Here is a 22,284-nt window from a genome sequence, read left to right on the forward strand (position 1 = left end):
TGGCAAAATGGCTCAACAGCGCCCCCTTGAAAACTTTGTGCCTCAAGCCCCACGATACGGTTTGACTTACATGCACGAAAATCGGTACACACCTGTATCATGGGACAACTTAAACAAAAGTCTCTTGGGGTCATGCCCGAAACCGAACAGGATGTCGGCCATTTTGAATTAGTCGTGTCATTTTGGCGAAATTTATGCCATTCCTTCCAAAGTTAATTCAGCCCGAACCGTAACGTGCCCCCAAGTGTGTTATACATCAAAACGTGCGTCTCCATCCTGCGACAACACGCATTACTTTTCTCTTTCAAAAGCGTTACCGTGGCGACGCTAGACGCCAAAAAGCGTGCCCACCCTTCATCTGATTGGTTCAGACAGAAAAAACTTTGCGCCTCAAGCCCCATAATACGCTTTGACGTACATGAACGAAAATCGGTACACACCTGTATCATGTCGCAACTTAAAGAAAAGTCTCTTGGCGCCATGGCCGCAACCGAACAGGAAGTCGGCCATTTTGAACATTCTGAATTAATCGCGTAATTTTGGAGCAATATGAGCCATTCCTTCGAGAGTTAATTCAGCCCGAACCGTATCGTGAACCCAGGTGTGTTATACATCAAAATATGTGTCTCCATCCTGCGACTACACGCATTACTTTTCTCTTTCGAAAGTGTTACCGTGGCGACGCTAGACGCCAACAAGCGCACCCCCCCTTCATCTGATTGGTCCATATTTGATAGTTCCCCAAAAGGCACCAAATTGGGCATGCAAGTCAGGCCTGGCGATAAATTTGATATTTCATGGTTTGCATTAATGGGCGTGGCAAAATGGCTCAACAGCGCCCCCCTGAAAACTTTGTGCCTCAAGCCCCACAATACGGTTTGACGTACATGCACGAAAATCGCTACACATCTGTATCATGGCACAACTTAAAGAAAAGTCTCTTGTAGCCATGGCCGAAACCGAACAGGAAGTCGGCCATTTTGAAATCTGATTGGTCCATATTTGATAGTTCTCCAGAAGTCACCAAATTTTGCATGCAAGACAGACTTGGGGATAAATTTGATATTTCATGGTTTGCATTAATGGGCGTGGCCTAACGGCTCAACAGCGCCCCCTAGAATACTTTTATCTGCTGTAACTTTTGAATGGTTTGACATAGGAAGTTGTGGGTGGTGTCATGGGACTCTGTAATGAGTCCTCAAGCTTCGTTGGCCTTAATTAGCCCCGCCCCTTCTTCTGATTGGTTGTCCCGATTTTCTGCTATAACTTTGGAATGGTTTGACATAGAGAGTCGTGGGTGATGTCATCAGATTCTTTATGGAGCCCTTGACCTTCATTGACCTGAATTAGCCCCGCCCCTTCTTCTGATTGGTTGTCCCTTTTTTATGCTATAACTTTTGAATGGTTTGACATAGGAAGTCGTGGGTGGTGGCATGGGACTCTGTAATGAGTCCTTAAGCTTCGTTAGCCTTAATTAGCCCCGACCCTTCTTCTGATTGGTTGTCCCGATTTTCTGCTATAACTTTTGAATGGTTTGACATAGAGAGTCGTGGGTGGTGTCATCAGATTCTTTATGGAGCCCTTGACCTTCATTGGCTTAAATTAGCCCCGCCCCTTCTTCTGATTGGTTGTCCCTTTTTTCTGCTATAACTTTTGATTGGTTTGACATAAGAAGTCGTGGGTGGTGTCGTTTCTGATACTTATGGGGGGCGGTGGCCGTGAGTGCGAGGGCCCGTTCATTGCTGCTTGCAGCTTTAATTATTATTATTATTTTTCTTCTGACAAAGTGATGGCCTTTTTGCCCCCCTTAACATGCCCAAAAAGTCACCAAATTTTGCACCCAAGTCAGGCCTGGCGAAAAATTTGATATTTAATGGTTTGCATTAATGGGCGTGGCAAAATGGCTCAACAGCGCCCCCTTGAAAACTTTGTGCCTCAAGCCCCACGATACGGTTTGACGTACATGCATGAAAATCGGTACACACCTGTATCATGGGACAACTTAAAGAAAAGTCTCTTGCCGTCATGCCCGAAACCGAACAGGAAGTCGGCCATTTTGAATTGATCGTGTCACTTTGGCGCAATTTATGCCATTCCTTCGGCAGTTAATTCAGCCCGAACCGTAACGTGCACCCAGGTGTGTTATACATCAAAATGTGCGTCTCCACCCTGCGACTACACGCATTACTTTTCTCTTTCGAAAGTGTTACCGTGGCGACGCTAGACGCCAACAAGCGCACCCCCCCTTCATCTGATTGGTCCATATTTGATAGTTCCCCAAAAGGCACCAAATTTGGCATGCAAGCCAGGCCTGGTGATAAATTTGATATTTCATGGTTTGCATTAATGGGCGTGGCAAAATGGCTCAACAGCGCCCCCCGGAAAACTTTGTGCCTCAAGCCCCACAATACGGTTTGACGTACATGCACGAAAATCGCTACACACCTGTATCATGGCACAACTTAAAGAAAAGTCTCTTGGAGCCATGGCCAAAACCGAACAGGATGTCGGCCATTTTGAATAAATTGTGTCATTTTGGCGAAATTTATGCCATTCCTTCGAGAGTTAATTCAGCCCGAACCGTATCGTGCACCCAGGTGTGTTATACATCAAAATGTTCGTCTACATCCTGCGACACCACGCATTACTTTTCTCTTTCAAAAGTGTTACCGTGGCGACGCTAGACGCCAAAAGGCGCGCCCCCCCTTCATGTGATTGGTCCATATTTGATAGTTCTCCAAAAGTCACCAAATTTTGCATGCAAGCCAGGCCTGGTGATAAATTTTATATTTCATGGTTTGCATTAATGGGCGTGGCCTAACGGCTCAACAGCGCCACCTTGAATACTTTTCTCTGCCATAACTTTTGAATGGTTTGACATAGGAAGTCGTAGGTGGTGTCAAGGGACTCTGCAATGAGTCCTTGAGCTTCTTTGGCCTGAATTAGCCCCGCCCCTTCTTCTGATTGGTTGTCCCTTTTTTATAATAAAATCGCCACGAGCCGCCAGTCGCTCTCGCGCTGACTCCCGCTTCCTGATTCAAACGTCTGCCGGCCCCGCCCCCCGACCAATCGGTGGCGAGTAGGGTGATGACGGCCCCGCCCCCCGACCAATCGGTGGCGAGTAGGGTGATGACGGCCCCGCCCCCCGACCAATCAGTGGCGAGTAGGGTGATGACGGCCCCGCCCCCCGACCAATCAGCTCCCTGTAATGTGGTGACGTCAGAAATATTCCCAGCTCAGCCCGGTTACAACCTTGGCAGAATGGTTACAGAAAAAGTAATAATTAAAATAGTAGGGTTTTACTAATATTTATAACTTACAAATATTTAAAAAAATTAGAAAAAACAGCTCCAGACTTACATTACTAAATATCGATATGTTGGTCTCTCCTAAGTCAGTAGGTCAACTAGAAATGAGAAGCTGAGTCTTAGCTCAGCCAGAGTGTTCCCGTCTTTGGAGTCAGAGATCAGAGTTCGATTCCCGCAGTATCCAGACTTTTTTGTCAGCAATTTTTTTTTTTTCTACATCAATATGTGCGTCTCCATCCTGCGACTACACGCATTACTTTTCTCTTTCAAAAGTGTTACCGTGGCGACGCTAGACGCCAACAAGCGCACCCCCCCTTCATCTGATTGGTCCATATTTGATAGTTCCCCAAAAGGCACCAAATTTGGCACGCAAGCCAGGCCTGGCGATAAATTTGATATTTTATGGTTTGCATTAATGGGCGTGGCAAAATGGCTCAACAGCGCCCCCCGGAAAACTTTGTGCCTCAAGCCCCACAATACGGTTTGACGTACATGCACGAAAATCGCTACACACCTGTATCATGGCACAACTTAAAGAAAAGTCTCTTGGAGCCATGGCCGAAACCGAACAGGAAGTCGGCCATTTTGAAATCTGATTGGTCCATATTTGATAGTTCTCCAAAAGTCACCAAATTTTGCATGCAAGACAGACTTGGCGATAAATTTGATATTTCATGGCTTGCATTAATGGGCGTGGCCTAACGGCTCAACAGCGCCCCCTAGAATACTTTTCTCTGCCATAACTTTTGAATGGTTTGACATAGAAAGTCGTGGGTGGTGTCATTTCTGATATGCTTATGGGGGGCGGTGGACGTGAGTGCGAGGGCCCGTTCATCGCTGCTTGCAGCTTTAATTGTTTTTTTAATTGCATTACAGAAAATAAAGAACTTTATCACAATATTCTAATTTTCTGAGACAGTCCTGTAAATAATATATTTTTCAAGTACAGTCAACTTGATTGTGTATTGTACTTTATTTATCAAAATTAAATTGACTTTACTTGCAAATTAATTTTGTACGTACTGAAAAATTAAGTAGTTCATACAAAGACTAGTCTTTCTTTTCTTCATCTACATAAAAATTTCATGTGAAAAAGTTGCCTTAATTTTTTTAAGTAGATTGTTGTGATCGAACTGATCACCCCGGGTTTGTTGATTGAGCTGGAAAAGTTAAAGAAAGACACAAGACTGGGATATAATTAAAAAGGTCCTCTGCAGAGGGAGACCCAGCAGAACAACAGACTCCGCAGCCGTCCTGCTAGATCTGCCTGCTCTGTGTCTGAGCCAAAGTTTTATTGCTTCTAGAAAGGGGGGGATGGCCCCAATTTTATTTCTGGGTGCCCCCCCCCCCTTATCTAGTGCCTGGTACAGCATTCCTCCTTACACCCACATCAGTTTCAAGACACAGACACATTTAGTTAATCAGCACATGCAGTTTACATATTCAGTGTGGTTTTGAATTATTTTATCCAACAGTCCCCCTTTTGATCTCTCCTCAGAGATCACTCTGTATTTCTTCTTTCTTCTTTCTTCAGGTGTCAGGGGTAGACTACCCTGACACCCGTTGGACCCGCCCAGGGGATTATTCTGCCCCTTTGTTGAGGGCTCAGGTCTGATGTCCGCTGCTGCGCCAAATCCAGCCGGATCTGGGGTTCTGATCTTCGTGGGGGTCCGGTGTGGCCCAGTGCGACCAGTGACACCACGTGTCACCTTTCCTGTGGAGTCGGACGACGTGGGAGGTCCGTTCTGGGTCCACCTTGGTTCCGAGCACTTTCTCTTGATGACTCTCAGGAGAATCCACTCTGTCTGTGGTCACTTTGGTCTGTGCACAGATTTTTACCAATTTAGTCTTCATAATTGCATGTCCCATCCGGCGTTTTCCAAACGCCTTCACGATCTCACCTACTACACAATACTCAACTCCAGATGATTCAATACATTATTTTATAATCTTATACAGATAGGTGTGGAGCAATAATTGTTTCTTTACGAACATTACTGATTTCTTTCCCCTTGGGCACTGTATGTACACCCACTTAAACAATCCAGACCTGCAAATTGCTCTGTTAAATCCTTTAAAGATCAGGGGGTACTTAGGATTGTCCGCTTGATTAACATTTCTTTTGTGGAAAAAATAGCGTTTCTAGGCAACAACAAGTAAAAATCATTAGCTCACACGAAACTACGGCATATTTGCCCTAAAATACTGGTCGATGATCAAATTAATTATTACAATAAATGAAAAACATATTCCTTCTTGTTAAGCTTCTTCGTAGTTCACTGTTGAATGTTACATAAAGACATATCTTCGCAGGGCTAAACACTGGCATGTTTTCTGGGAATGCCCAGTGAAACAACCCTTCTTGTATCACATAACAACATCCATGAAATTCAAAATCTCCTTAACAATGAGCTCTTTAAGGTGGATATTTGGATCAAAATGAGCAAAATCTCTCTTAATATTAAGAAAACAAATTATATATCATTTAATTTCAATAAAGAACGAATGAATATGGAAAATCTGGCCTTTCAGATCAAAATAAATGATGAAGAAATAAAGAAAGTAAACTCTACAAAGTTCCTTGGGGTCCTCATTGATGACTGTCTAAACTCTAATTGTCATATAGATCACTTGTGCAAAACTAAATATCTAAATATCTAAAAATCTAAACATGTCGGTCTGCTTTTCAAACCGAGACACGTGCTCCCACGCTCTGACCTTCTCATTCTTTATAAACCTTTGTTTGGACCACATCTAAATTTCTGTAATATTTTTTTTCAGTTTTTCAGTTTTCAGAAATTATGGTTTTTGGTGACTTTGAGCCTCGTTTTCGTGTAAACGAACGACCAAAACGCATGAAAACACCACCGTTGTTGCTACGTGGAAACGGAGCCTGATTGTCTGACCTGCTGGAGATCGAAACAGAGTTGGTTATGATTGTTGTCGAATGTAGTTGTTTTTTTCTTTTTTTCTGTATTAGATCAGTTGTGAAGTTCTAGACTACAAATGAAATGAAATTGTGGACGGCTTTTCAGACTTTTTGACGACCTCAGCTGAACTCTTAACTGTGCAGTGTTTTTGTTTCGTGTTTTGTTCTCATTTCTCTGTCTTCATTCTGTGGAATCATGTCCCTGCTTTTTTCATTTGATATTCTCTTTATCTAGTGGAAATTTATTTGGTTTGTTTTTATTATGTTGTGTTTAGTACTGTATTATTTTAAAATGTTGGCGGACCCCAGGAGGAATAGCTGCAGTCATGCTGTAGCTAATGGGGATCCTAATTAAACAATTAAACAATTAAACAATGAAACAATTAAACTACGGGCCAGGCCGAACCATTGTTCCTCCGTTTGGGTGGTTTTTCCATGAGAAGTGTTTTGCTGGTATGAAGATTTGCTGTAGGAAAATGATTTATCTGTACTGAGAAGGAAACTTTGTCACGGTAAAAACATGTGTTGTTACTGACTTCCATGAACATGTTCTGACTTTCTTTTTTTTCTTATTTTTGCTACTTTTTTTTATAACTTGTTTTTATCGTAGCACTTTGAGATTTGTTTCAAATATGAAGTGCGTTATAAATCAAATTTCTTATTATTAGGGCCCGAGCACTTACAGTGCGAAAGCCCTATTGTATCTGTAGGAATTATTTCTTTCTTTCTTCTTTATTTTTCTGACAAAAGGAAGGCCTTTTTTCCCCCTAAACGTGCCCCAAAGTCATCAAATTTTACACCAAGCCAGGCCTGGCGAAAAATGTGATATTTCATGGTTTGCATTAATGGGCGTGGCCTAACGGCTCAACAGCGCCCCCTAGAAAACTTTGTGCCTCAAGCCCCACAATACGGTTTGACTTACATGCACGAAAATCGCTACACACCTGTATCATGTCACAACTTAAAGAAAAGTCTCTTGGTGCCATGGCCGAAACCCTACAGGAAGTCGGCCATTTGGAATTAATCGTGTCATTTTGGCGCAATTTATGCCATTCCTTCGGCAGTTAATAGGGCCCGAACCGTAATGTGCACCCAGGTGTGTTATACATCAAAATGTGTGTCTCCATCCTGCGACACCACGCATTACTTTTCTCAGTCAAAAGCATTACCGTGGCGACGATAGACACCAAAAAGCGCACCCACCCTTCATCTCATTGGTCCATATTTGATAGTTCCTACTTTCTGTCATAACTTTTGAATGGTTTGATATAAAGAGTCGTGGGGGGTGTCATCGGACTCAGTTTTGACTCCTTGAACATAATTATTGCAAATTAGCCCCGCCCCTTCTTCTGATTGGTCGATATCTGATAGTTCCTATTTTCTGCCATAACGTCTGAATGGTTTGATATAGAGCAGGGGTCAGTAACCCGCGGCTCCAGAGCCGCATGCGGCTATTTAGCGCCACCCTAGTGGCTCCCTGGAGCTTTTTCAAAAATGTTTGACCTTTTTTTTCCTTTTTTACTTATTTTTTTCCTTTTTTCTCTTTTTTTTCTTCTTTTTTTCTTCTTTTTTTCTTTTTCTTCTCTTTTTTCTTCCTTTTTCCTTTTCTTTTTAATCTCAAAATTTTGACTTTTTTCTCGACATTTCGACTTTTTTCTCAAAATTCTGACTTTTTTTTCGACATTTCGACTTTTGTCTTAACATTTCAACTTTTTTCTCGACATTTAGACTTTTTTCTCAAGATTGTACTTCAACATTGATCTCGACATTTCGACTTTTTCTCAACATTTCAACTTTTTTCTCAAAGTGCATAATGAAAAAAAAATTCTCCTTTTTTTTCCTTTTTTTCTCTTTTTTTTCCTTATTTTTTTTCTTTTTCCTTTTTTTCTCTTTTTTTCTTCTTTTTTTCTTCTTTCTTTTTCCTTTCCTTTTTAATCTCGACTTTTTTCTCGACATTTTGACTTTTTTCTCGAAGTGCATAATGAAAAACAAAATCTTCCCCCAATTATAACTAATATAGAAACATGCAGCATGTGTTGCCTTCATTCTAAGGCTTATACAAAACTCTTCATTTTTTGCGGCTCCAGACCCATTTGTTTTTGGTCCAATATGGCTCTTTCAACATTTTGGGTTGCCGACCCCTGATATAGAGAGTCGTGGGTGGTTTCATCCGCTAAATGTCCAGACCTGAAGAATCTACATCAAGTCATACAAGCTTCCACTGCAGCCTGAACGTGCACAAGGGTGGAGGACCGTTCATCGCTGCTTGCAGCTTTAATTATTATTATTATTACTTCCAAAGCCTCATGATTATTGCATCTGTCAGAGTGAAGTGATGACGGTGGAATTAGCTGAAGCTTTTCAGTCCAACGTCCCGTTGACTGTTGCTGTGACCGGTGGCCACGATACGGGGGGGGGGGTTTGTGTTCAGCTCTGAATTACAGCATTAATCCACGTTAATGACCCAGTTTAACGGCCCCCTGGTCTGATCAGGCGTCTGTGATAACTGCCTCCCTGGGGAACTGGGCCACTTTGAAGCTAAATGATTAACTATCATGGAACAGCCGCGTCACTCCTTTAACGCCTCGGAGCAACAGGTTTAGAGTTTATAGTTTTTTAGTTTTATTTGGATCCCCATCAGCTACAGCTAAACTGTAGCTGTTCTTCCTGGGGTCGGACACGTAACACACAGAACATTACAACAAAAAATTAAAAGCAAACTTAAAGGTAGCATTTTAAAAAAAAGCAAGGAAAAACAGTAAATAAATAAATAAATAATTAGATAGATAGATAGATAGATAGATAGATAGATAGATAGATAGATAGATAGATAGATAGATAGATAGATAGATAGATAGATAGATAGATAGATAGATAGATAGATAGATAGATAGATAGATAGATAGATAGATAGACAAACACTACAACTGTCCTGCCCTTACACACTCCCAAGATACCAAAACATTTGCGCATGCGCATTCAGAAAAGTATCACATAACAAACTCCCCTTTTCTCTTTAAAGAAAAATAAACATGCAAAGAGAATATTACCTTTTTTTAAATGGCTTTAACATATAACCAGGTTTAAAGTTTCAACTCTGATAACTAGAGTAGAGAAAAAGTATTAGCTTTTTTTCCATTTAGCTTTTAAGCTGCCATACACCTTCAATTCAATTCAATTTTATTTGTATAGCATCTAATACAACAGATGTCTCTAGACGCTTTCCAGAGACCCAGAACATGAACATAAACATAAACATAAACCCCGGAGTAATTATTACATAAACAATGGCAGGTAAAAACTCCCCTCGTGGGAGAAAAACCTTAAGCCAAACAGTGGCAAGAAAAACTCCCCTTTAGGAGGAAGAAACATTGAGCAGGACCTGGATCATAAGGGGGGAACCTCCTGCTGAAGGCCAGAGTGGTGGGTCAGGGACGTCAGCAGCACAGCAGGCAGGTGGAAGCAGCAGCGGGATGATGGGGGGGGGGGCGGGAACACAGGCCAGCATGCAGCTCCTGAAGCTCTGGCCTGCAAACATGCACAAAAGAGAAAAAAGGTGGGCCGGCACAAGAAACTACAGGAACGATGGATAAAGATGATAGCTATGAGATAATTATAATAAATAAAAATGGAAATGGAGAAGAGAGGCAGGGAAAAGGAGAGGAGAAGAAGGGTGAGAGGCACCGCCCAGTGGATCATGTTGGTGCCCCCCTGCAGCATAAGCCTATAGCAGCATATCTACCACCAAGCTATATTTGAGACTAACTATTATAGTCTTGTTCTATAGCTGCAACTATGACTACTGACTCTAACACACCAGAGTTTACTCTACCTAGAGATTTTCACCTTCGCTGAGAGCCCTCAGTAGAACGAGTGCAGACGTTCCTTCTTGGTCAAGCATTCGGCGAGTTGCTCCTTAGTTGCTGACCACATGATCTGCTGAATAGTCCAAGAGCTGATAAGTTCCTTGATGCCACTGACCTCCAGTCTGAGTCTTTTCTCTGTGACTGATTTGGTGGATTTGAGAGTTTCTGTTACACACACAATAGGCAAAGTGTTGCATGTACAGTCACCTGTGCTGAGTTCTGAATAGAGTGTAGCTAAGAAGACTGCAATGTCAATGCCATCTCCTAGTGCCAAAGTCTCTCCAGCTAAAGTGCCTCTAACAACTCTTCTGATCCTCTTTTATTGCCAGCATATAGGTGAGAATCTTCCAGCCTCTCCCATGAGCATGATTAGATTTCCTACTTGAGTGTCTCCCTCTGGAAGATTTCCCATGGATGAATCGCTGAACACCACCAGCTTTAAGGAGCTGTCTCTTCCCAAGCACTGAAACCTTAAAGTCACCTCCTCTGACTTCAGTTTTCTGGTCAGTTGGTTTGTACAATGCAAAGTCTGCACAGTGGCGTGCTTTGTACTGGACGCTAGGATAGTTATGTCACACAGTATGTCGGGTCTGCTTTGCCTCGCTACCCACAGTATCTGGACAATCTTTGACTTCAGCATATCACGTTCAGTGTCTGTTAGGGGGGCTCTAGCTGTGTGGCTCTGGTGGGATCCACAGGAATGGGCTGGAGATGTTTTATGTACATCCATTGTTGCACCTGTATTTTATCCTCCACAGAGAGAACCTCCATTCCGATGGCTTCTTCTTCCGGCTCTCGGTGAAGGCGGACGCTTTTTCTGCTCCTCTCCCTCCCTATCTACCCTGCTGCTGCTTTTTGTCTTGTCTTTAGGGCCTCTCTTTTTCACATCCTCCGAAACTCTACAATCATGGAATTGATTAACTGGTCTCTCAGCACAATTGACCAAATTTTTGCGACGAGAAGTCAGGGGATAAGGGAGCCCTCCTGCCCCGACGGGACATTTTTTGCCGGATACGTGATGGACTCCTGGAAACATTGGAGGATCATGTGTCTGTCTATTCTGCCGGTCGAGGATGTTGAAGATGCCTTCATAATTGGATTAATGATAGCAGGATTTCTGCTTTTTGGAGCTGGCGGTTTCACACACATACACAGTGTGAAGATGCCTTTTTTTCCTCCTCCATCCCAGTGTCATCCTTCCTCCAAGAAATGGCGTCCGTACAAATGTTGCCAGCGGTGTGAACCAGAGTCAAGTTCTCTCGTCTGATTATGTCTGACTTGGCAATAAAGCTTCTTCTGATTCTGATGTAGTTGAAGCTGTTGTGTTCTCCACGTCCAATTTGAAAAGCAGCTTTCTGGGAAGGGATGACGGTCATGGAGAACATTTCTGACCCCCCCAGATAAAATCATCCACATGACAAGCAAGGACTCCCATCACATTGCAAGAGTCATCCAACCAGAATGTAACCTAGAATACTGCAGGGTCCACTGTTGACACAGCGCCTCCTGACTGCTGCATAATGTCCTTGACCCTATTATACCAATAAAGAGAAGCATCTGCCCGGCTGAGGATTTCTCCAGTGTGTGCTTGGCCACTTCCACTGTCTGTGTATGTAACTACTTGTCCAGTTTTCAGCTTAAGTCCTTCCCCAGCAGTATTTGAGTGTGCTGATGTGTGAGGGGGCTCATTGTTATTCTCAGCACCTTCATCATTTCAGGGTGTCTCTTCCTCACTTTCATATACAGTGTCATTTTCATAGAGTCTTGTTTCTGCTAATGTGGCATTGACAGTTCTCATCAGCTGATTATCTCTTTCTCTCAACACACAGCCATCAACCTTTCCAAGTCTGGATTGATGTACACGGACGTAAGTGCCCCCATGGCGAACAAATATCACCACACCATCCAGGCCGATGACCACGCCAGGACGTTTCCACTCTGTTGAATCCACACGTTTGTAGTAAACCTTATCCCCCGTTTCATATCGCTCATCACTGACTACGTTTACGTGCAGTCAAAATTCGGGTTATTGCTAATATTCCGGTTACTCAAACATTGGGAATATTCCGTTTACATGGTAATTAATCATTTGGGATATCTGGATCAAACCAGCGACGCACGGAGAACGTGATGACGCAATTCCCCTCATTTCTGCTTCTTCTTCCTGTATCCAAATTCAAAACAAATGCTGCTTCATGCAACTTTTCTCTCGCCTTCTTGTAAATCTTCTATCCGGGTACTTTCTACCGTCTACAAATGCAGAAATGTTCATATCCTTCATTACATTTATGAAGTGATTAGTCTCCTCCTGGTCTTGGTTTCTCCGTGTTTAGAAGAACTTCCTTGACTCAAAAGACCAGGATTCCTTGTGAACAGAGCATGTGCAGAAAACAGATTCCTGTTCCGTTTGATGGGGATATTCCGTTTGGCGTTTACATGACCCAATATTCGGGTTTTAAAAGGAGTAACCCAGGGCTCATATTGGGGTTTTTAAAAACCCGAATATGAGCAAATTCCGGTTAGCCTCCTCGTGTCTGCTTTTCCTCCTCGTGTCTGCTTTTCCTCCTCGTGTCTGCTTTTCCTCCTCGTGTCTGCTTTTCCTCCTCGTGTCTGCTTTTCCTCCTCGTGTCTTCCCTGCCATCGATCCGTCCTCTGTAATGTAAACTCTCATGGCTCCCCGGAGGATTTCATCTGACAACTTTGTCAGAGATCATTACACCACTTGTTTTTGATCGCTGAGTTGCGGCCGGCAGAGACCGGCAGCTCCCTCGTGAGTTTCTAGCAGCCTGCTCTCGACTGACGGGGGAAAAGGCTTGATTGAAGATGCAGAGAGATGAGTTTCTACGCGCGCTGCACTTTCCCTGCGTAGATGTGAAAGCTCACGTGGGGGAAAGTGAAAGCTGTGACCGAGTCTTCTTTCCAGAGTTCCTCTGTGGAAGGTTAATACGGCAAAATAAATGAAAAAAAAACAACAAAACAACGGTACTTCAAGATGCAGGTATTTGTATTCTTTTTGCAGCAGCATTCGGTGTATTTGTAGTTTCTGTGAAGGTTCAGATATGAGCACTAAAACAGGTTTGTAGACGCTGGCGTTGCTGGTGTTGCTTTAACACGCTCTTCTGGATCCAGCGATGGTTCTCGGAGTTCCTGGATCCACTGAGAGGATGGAGATTACATTACATTACATTATATTTAAAATAATAATAAAAGCCAGTTTGATGAAGGAAATATCATGATAATTGTTAAGTTAGATGTGTATGCAGTAGCTCTGCATCTATATATGCAGTAGTTCTGTATATATAAATATATACATAAATAGATATGTATGCAGTAGCTCTGCACATATATATATATATATATATATATATATATATATATATATATATATATATATATATATATATATACAGAGGTGGAAAAGGTACAAAAATATTGTACTTAAGTAAAAGTACAGATTTTCTGCTTGAAAATTACTTAAGTAAAAGTAAAAAGTACCTCAAATTAAATTTAATAAAGTACCAAAAATACATGGTGTAAAATGTACTTAAGTACAAATGTAAAAGTAAAAAGTACAAAGTACAAAATTCAAAGTACAAAATTCTTTTCAAAAGGATTGCAAAGAAATGAAGTCCCAACATTGTCATGGTGTCGAAAGTGGCTTTATTCCAAGAATTTGCTTACAACTCTAAATAATGGTGATATTATTCTGACCCCTTTAGCGTTTGTTTCCATTACCCCATTTTAATTTCTCCCTTTGCTCATCACTGCTGCTGTACCCCATTGGCCCCGCTGACAGGTCCACCCCCAGCCTGTAGTATGCAGTGACAACATTAAGCAACCCCAGCTGAAGGAGGATGAAGGAGACTCTTGAACTCATTGACCTTTTAAATGCCAAAACCACCTTAGAAGGGGTGGAATGAAAGAATGGTGCCCATGGACACGCGTCGGCTGCCGCTTGGTCCTCGTTGGTCCTCAACGCGACGGCAGTTCCTTCGGCCTTCCGGCCCGCCTCTGCGTCTCCTTCTCGGTATGGAGGCCGAGTCGCCCCGTCCGCCCCAGGTGTCTACCTGTAAAATTCAGAATCCAATTTAAAATTGGATTACTTGCATATAAAGCCCAAAACGGCTTAGCTCTGCAGTATTTACAAGACCTGATAGTGCCTTATGTTCCTGGCAGAGCTCTCCGCTCCCAGGGTGCAGGTTTACTCGTAGTTCCTAGAGTTCTAAATGTAGATTTGGAGGGCGGGCGTTCTGCTATCAGGCACCATTACTATGGAACTAACTTCCAATCTGGGTTAAGGAGGCTGACACCACCTCCACCTTTAAAACTAAACTTAAAACCTTTCTGTTTAGTAAAGCCTATAGTTAGTGTTTAGTAAACCTCTAGCTGGTGTTGGTAAATCTCTAGGTAGTGTAAACTCTAGTGTGTTAGAGTCAGTAGTCATAGTTGCAGCTATAGAACAAGACTATAATAGTTAGTCTCAAATATAGCTTGGTGGTAGATATGCTGCTATAGGCCTATGCTGCAGGGGGGACCGACATGATCCGCTGGGCGGTGCCTCTCACCCTTCTTCTCCTCTCCTCTTCCCTTCCTCTCTTCTCCATTTCCATTTTTATTTATTATAAATATCTCATAGCTATCATTTTTGTCCATCGCTCCTATAGTTTCTTGTGCTGGTCCCCTTTTTTCTCTTGTACATGTTTGCAGGCCGGAGCCTTTATGTTTATGTTCATGTTCTGGTTCTCTGGAAGCGTCTAGAGACAACATCTGTTGTATTAGACGCTATATAAATAAAATTGAATTGAATTTAATTGAATTGAGTCTCGTCACGGAGCCGCCGCCGGGCAATCACAGGCAATTCACGCGTCCCCCTTCCCGTTTAATTTCTCATGGTGGTCTGAATTACGTCCGCCTTATGGTTCCGCGTTAAATTGACGAACACCCTACGCCATAGGGTACAGCGTAGGGTGTGCGTCGCTGCGTACCCTACGCCGTAGCTCTGCGCCGGTGTAACGCGGAACCATAAATCAGCCCCCGCTGTGCTGTTCTCACGGCAATAGCCTACGTTTTCATTTAATGTAAGACTTTAATTTGTAGCGAGTAATGACGTGTCTAATTTTAAATATAGTGGATTAAAAGTACGATTTTTTCCTTGAAAATGTAACGAAGTAAAAGTATGAGTACAGAAAAATGAAAGTATCAATAAAAGTACAAATTCTCAAAAATCTTACTTAAGTACAGTAACGAAGTACAAGTACTTTGTTACTTTACACCACTGTATACATCCATAGATAATCAGCAGCAGCACATGGATATGAATTATGGGCCTGCTGGACCGTTAATGCATTTGACAAACATTCATATCCACATTTGATTCCCTGTCAGCTGATTGGTCCAGTGCTGAGCTATCTGCGGCGTGTACTGGAGATTATCTGTGAAACAGCTCACTCCCACAGTGAGACTCTCAGGGTGAAAGAGCGGTTAAACAAACCCAGGAATCCCACACACAGAATCAGCAGCTTCTCTTTAAACTCTGCCGTTGATTACTGCGGTGATTACTGCAGAGCCATGGGGTCCCCTCAGGGCCCGTGGAGGGTTCAGGCTCCTCCTCGGTAGGAAACCAGCCTCCACCTGGGAGGAAAGCTGTTACTTATATTCTGTCCATGAGGACGGAGTCTGAGCTGCAGGACGACGGTTTCCTCGAGACGGCAGGAACACAACAGAGAAGGAAACAATGAAACCAGTGGAACTAGAGCAGTTAGATGACGGAGGACGGGGATGAGCAGCAACACGCTGCACAGGGACCTGTGTGAGAGAAACAAACATACTCAGGTTACACAGACAGATTCTTTTATGTCGTCTTCAACTGAACTTAAAGGAGCTTGAGGCAGGATTGAGGCAGGATTTATGAAAAAAATTCGTATACGTTTTAAGTTTTCTAGTAATAATGTCAGATGAAGCGTTCCAAACCAAAAAGAATGATTCCTCTAGTGTATCTCTCCTTTGCCTTGAACAGGCTGTGTGCTGCAAAATGTGCTGCAATTCGGGCCCAAATTTCCTGCGCTGGGCTGCGGATGTGACGTCACATGACGCTGCATGCGCGTTCTCCCCGTTCTCCCCTCCCGTGCCGGCTTCACTGTTGGCTGCAGTACCCCCGACGGCCGTCGTGGTGAAGGGTGGCGCTAGAGAGTCTCATTTCTTAAAAGGAGCCTCATGCTCCTTTAATCAGTTATTTCATTTGAGATATTGAGTGCATTCGGAGATTAAACCAATGTTCAAGAGTATCTGGATGTAACTGTGTTCAGGTCAACACAGGTCGTCCCTGCTCCTGCAGCAAATATAGACTTCTCAAAAGCAAAGGACCCACCAGTTTTATATCGTCTCCCAGTAATGACCTTTATTTGGAGACATCTGTCACTGCGGCTGGAGTATTGGAGTGTAGATGCAGATAGATCTATGTTGGTCTTCGAGGCAGGACAGCCCCCCCCCCCTCCGTGGTCAACCGCAGCCCAAGGATATGAGCACATGTGAGTGATGGATGCTGCAGTGGTGCAGTGGTCAGGATCAGACCAGCATCGTTTGACCCTGACGGTTTGACCCGTCCCCCCCCGGCGGCTTCACAGCCTCGTCACACGGTCAGAATGAAGCTCCCGCTGGAACCGTCTCCTCTGGGGAGTTTCCTGGTCGGAGCGGCTGCAGTTATCAACATATTTATGAACATATTCCCTTCCCTAGACGTGAAAACACGCTCCACTCTCAGCCTCTTAGTTCCCACTGTTGAGCTGGAAAGCTGCTAATGGCACGCCTCCTCCATAGCTATGCAATAGCTATGGAGGAGCAGTGCCTCTTGGCGCAGCGAGAGGCACTATTGTTATTGTGTGCGTTTCATCTTATTATTCATTTTCCGGACAAAATTTGGCGCGTAACTAGTTCCGCAGCTTTGAGAAAACGGGAAAAGTAAAAACGTAGAAACGTGCGCTTTAAGCGGGAATCGTGTGCTATGACTTTTATTAGCGATGGTGTGCACGTTTTTGCGCAACATGCAAAAACGTGCGCTTTTAGCGCCATCCGGAATGCATTGGGAGAAATTTGGGGCCTCACCACTCGCACACCGTTACTCGAAAAATTCTGAACTGATTTAGAAAGTTGTAGGCCCTGAATTTAACTACAGTCCTTTGGATTTTCAGAGCGATGGCGCAAATAGTTTTTGCACAAAGTGCAAAAACATTTCCAAATTTCCAAACTAATGGGGAACTATTTTTCCATGTATTTCTATGGCGCCATTCAAAGGGGATGGGAAAATGTCGAGAAAAACAAGACAAAATTCACCTTTTTTCTGAGTTACTAACTTGCTCATACTTGCACGTAGAACTGTAATTCAAAATTCAAAACGGAGGAAAACTTCTCTTCTCTCTCCAAACCTGAAACAGTTTTTTCCTAAAATGTACACTTTTCAAGATATGAGCCCTCAAGCAAGGACTGGAAATCACTTTTTTTGTCAAATCTAGAGTGTAGCTCTAATTTTTGTGTGTGGGAGAGACAGTCAAAAAATGAACATAATTTTTATTTGTAACTCGAGCTCACGGCCAAACCGTGAAAGCTAGAAAGATAATTTTTGGTCAGAATGTAGACATACTGTAGGTATTGGGATTCATAAAATGTGACTTTGACAGGCGAGGTGTGCACAAAATTTAAACGGGGGGGCTAACAGCCACGCGAATTCCTGCCTCAGTCCCCATTGACTGCAATATAATCAAAAGTTTTCTTCAAAAAAATTGTTATTATTATATATATAAATATATACATTTGTATATTATATATACAAATTAGCCCCGCCCCTGCTTCTGATTGGCCGATATGTTATAGTCCAATATCTTTTGAATGTAGGTTTGACATACAGAGTCATGGGTGGTGTCATTGGACTCTGTATTGAGTCCTTGACCTTCATTGGTGCAAATTAGCCCCGCCCTTTCTTCTGATTGGTTGTCCCTATTTTCTGCTATAACTTTTGAATGGTTTGACATAGAGAATCGTGTGTGGTGTCATTGGACTTAGTTTTGAGTCCTTCACCTTTATTGCTTGCAAAATGCAATAATGTACACAAATGGGCACGCCCGCCGTGGCACTCTCGAAATTTCTGTGAGGAAATTGTCTAGTTGAACTATCTTGTACTACTTATACTACTTATACTACTTATAGTCAATACTCGAGTTATAAAAACAAATCAGGGGGGTGGTGGATTTGATCATATGGGGACAGATAATTTGTGCTGATTACAAATAATATAATATATTACAAATAATAGCAGTGACCAAAACAGCTGCAGAAATACTGCAGGAATGACATAGCAGCAGTTAAATGCAGCCTTCTGTAAGCTTTAAATATCCACTGGGCTTACATCAAATACATCAAAACACAACAATAAAAAACACTTTTCTGAACTTATCAATATGACTCTGTCCTTCACAGGATACGTAAAATGGATCACTGCAAAAACTCACAATCTTAACAAGAATATTTGTCTTTTTTCAAGTTAAAATGTCTCATTTTAGTAAAAAAAATCTCATTACACTTAAAACAAGACTCATCACTGGAAAAAACAACAATTTTCAACCTGTTTCAAGTAAATTTTCACTTGAAATAAGTAGAAAAATCTGCCAGTGGAACAAGATTTTATTGCTTGTAATGGGAAGATACATCTGATTTTTCTACTTATTTCAGGTGAAAATTTACTTGAAACAGGTGAAAATTGTCAAATAAGTTATTTTTCTGGTGTTATTTTTCTGGTGATGACTCTAAATGTTGAAATAGCAGTAAAACCACATTCATTGATGAAATGACATAAGGGATGGAAAGGAGGGATGGCAGTTTTACAGGGGGATGATTTGGACCATTTTTATTTCAGGGGGGGATGGTTTGAACCGTTTTTATTTCAGGGGGGATGATTTGGACCGTTTTTATTTCAGGGGGGGATGATTTGGACCGTTTTTATTTCAGGGGGGATGATTTGGACCGTTTTTATTTCAGGGGGGGTGATTTGGACCGTTTTTATTTCAGGGGGATGATTTGGACCGTTTTTATTTCAGGGGGGGATGATTTGGACCGTTTTTATTTCAGGGGGGATGATTTGGACCGTTTTTATTTCAGGGGGGGTGATTTGGACCGTTTTTATTTCAGGGGGATGATTTGGACCGTTTTTATTTCAGGGGGGGATGATTTGAACCGTTTTTATTTCAGGGGGGATGATTTGGACCGTTTTTATTTCAGGGGGGGATGATTTGGACCGTTTTTATTTCAGGGGGGATGATTTGGACCGTTTTTATTTCAGGGGGGGTGATTTGGACCGTTTTTATTTCAGGGGGATGATTTGGACCGTTTTTATTTCAGGGGGGGATGATTTGGACCGTTTTAATTCAGGGGGGGATGCCATCCCCCCTCATCCCCCTCAACTCCAGTACTGATTATACTACTTGTACTTCTTTCCCCAGGAGGAAACACCAGCCTGTTTCTCCTCTGAGATCTGAGGGATTTTATCTCTAGAAGCTTCTGCAGGAAACTCTCTGAATGCTGCTTAAAAACAGAATCTTGATTCTGCACATTTTCAGAAAAGCCTGTCTGAGGTGGACGATGTGAGTCCCAGCCTCAGGGATGAGGGGAGGAGGGGATGAGGGGATGAGAGGATGAGATGAAGTTTCCAGGACAAATGAGAGAATATACCGGTCGGGACACGTTTAAGGATAAATCTGCATCAGCGTCAATTAGTGCAGTCTGTTACTGCGTTTGACTCCGGCTCTTTTTTTATCCTGCTAACCCATTCTGCCGTTACGTAACGGTTGCTGCAAGTCCTTTTTAACTGGTAAGGACTGCAGCTTTCATTATTCATGAGCGTTCATAGGCAGCTCTGCTGAGATCAGGCCTGGACGGGGTTGTGTTTAAAATGGGACAAACTTCCTGCTCGAGAAGCTCGTGAGGCCGAACCAGAGGAGGTTCAGGTTCAGACCCGTTTACTCTGCAGCTCCACGGAGATGCATGGATTTGAAAACAAGTTTCTGAATCAATGAATGAATTTATTTCGAACATGTATATAAAAAAATAAAAATAAACAGTAACATCTTCATATGCACATAGGTTTGAAAAAGGAGTAGGAAGAAGTTTACACAGAAGTCGACACAATATCCATATAAATATAGTCTATAAATACTACGTAAACATACCTATTACTACATAATTATCCATATAAGTATATAGAAAATATAGATATTACATAAATATTATATCAACATATAGAAAACACAAATACTACACAAATCTACAAATATACACATGCTACACACACAAAAAATATACAACATATATTACATAACTATAACTATCCCTCTCTACATATAATATATATAACACACACTACACAAACATCCACACAAATATCCAAACACATCTATGTGTATACATATATATATATATGTATATATATATATATATATATATATATATATATATATATATATATATATATATATACATATATACATATATATACATCGACTCTTCATGAGTCGATGGAGGACGGACTGGTGGATCAACAGAAACCCTAATGTTTCCAACATTTAACTTATTTCCCAACAATAATGATGAAAATCTGAACCAAAATGCTCCAAAACAGATTTAAAAAGATTTAAAATAATTGTTAAACATGTACAATTCTTTGCTTATGATCTATTGTGACTTCTGGCTGTTTAAACGTGACTTTCTCAGGTTTTTTTCAACGTTACATCTGAGATTCACATTTATATATCACATTTAAAAGTGGTGCACAAGTCTAGGTGATAGGCATTTATTGCAGTTTGATCTGTTATAGCTGTTCTGGGGGCAGAAATCTTTATGATTGTTAAAGATTTCTCTCAGCAGAAGCTGTCATAGCCAGCTCTGGCCGCCAGAGGGCGCTGTTGGAACATAAACGTTCATTCATGAGGATTAACTGACGTGTGGATTTGATATTCACTTTCATTCAGATCAATAATACTCTCCAAAGGGCCAGAGGCTGCAGACAAGTTTATTCATGTATTTATATCCTTTATTTAACTAATGTGAGTCTCTTTGAGATTCAAATCTCTTTTCCAAGACCAGGAGAAGCAGGTGGTTAAAAAACATCAGAAAACAAAGTTATCACCGTTAAAACAATTCACATCAATCTCCAAGCTCATCCGTCTCATCATGATGGAGAGAAGAGGAGGTTTCCACTTCCTCTTTCCCTCCACCCCGCTCTTTATCTCCTCCCTAACTCATCCGGGGTCAGAGGTCGCCGTTTGGGTTGGTTGATCAGCCGCCGTTGCCACGGTTACTCATCACAACAGGGGGCAGAAAGGGAACAGCAGGAAAAGCAGAAATCCCTGGAGCAGCAACGGCAGGAAAACACGAACGAAGCAGCAGAATCAGTAGAAAACAACAAAGAAATACTTCAAATCAGGCAAGGCAAGTTCATCTGTAGCACAATTCAACACAAGGTCATTCAAAGTGCTTTACATCAACATTAAAAGCAGCAAGAGACAATTAAACAGTAAATAACAAATAATAAAATTAAATAAAATGATAAGAAAAGAGGTAAAATAATAGAAAGCAGCAGTTGTTAGTAGTAGTAGTAGTAGTAAATATTTATTTCGGTCAATCACAAACAAAAATTAAAATAATAAATAATACAATAAATAAAATATACAAAAAAACAAATGAAGTATCATAAGTCTACACAGAATAATAATAATAGTAATAATAATAATAATAATAATAATAATAATAATAATAATAATAATAGTAATAATAATAATAATAATAATAATAATAATAATAATAATAATAATAATAATAATAACAATAATAATAATAATAATAATAATAGTAATTATAATAATAATAATAATAATAATAATAACAATAATAATAATGATGGTGATGATAATAATAATAGTAATAGTAATAATAATAATAATAATAATAATAATAATAATAATAATAGCAATAATATGATAATAATAATAATGATAGCTCTGAAAACAGAAAGTGAAAAGATGCTAAGGAAACCGGCAAAACAAATTTAAGTTGTCATTTTATCTCGTGCATGTGTGCATTCTTCATTGTTTGTTTATTGTGTTTCTATATATGTGTCCATTACTTTTGCTTTGAATAA

This window comes from Cololabis saira, chromosome 6, assembly GCF_033807715.1.
Source record: "Cololabis saira isolate AMF1-May2022 chromosome 6, fColSai1.1, whole genome shotgun sequence".
Lineage (NCBI taxonomy): Eukaryota > Metazoa > Chordata > Actinopteri > Beloniformes > Belonidae > Cololabis > Cololabis saira.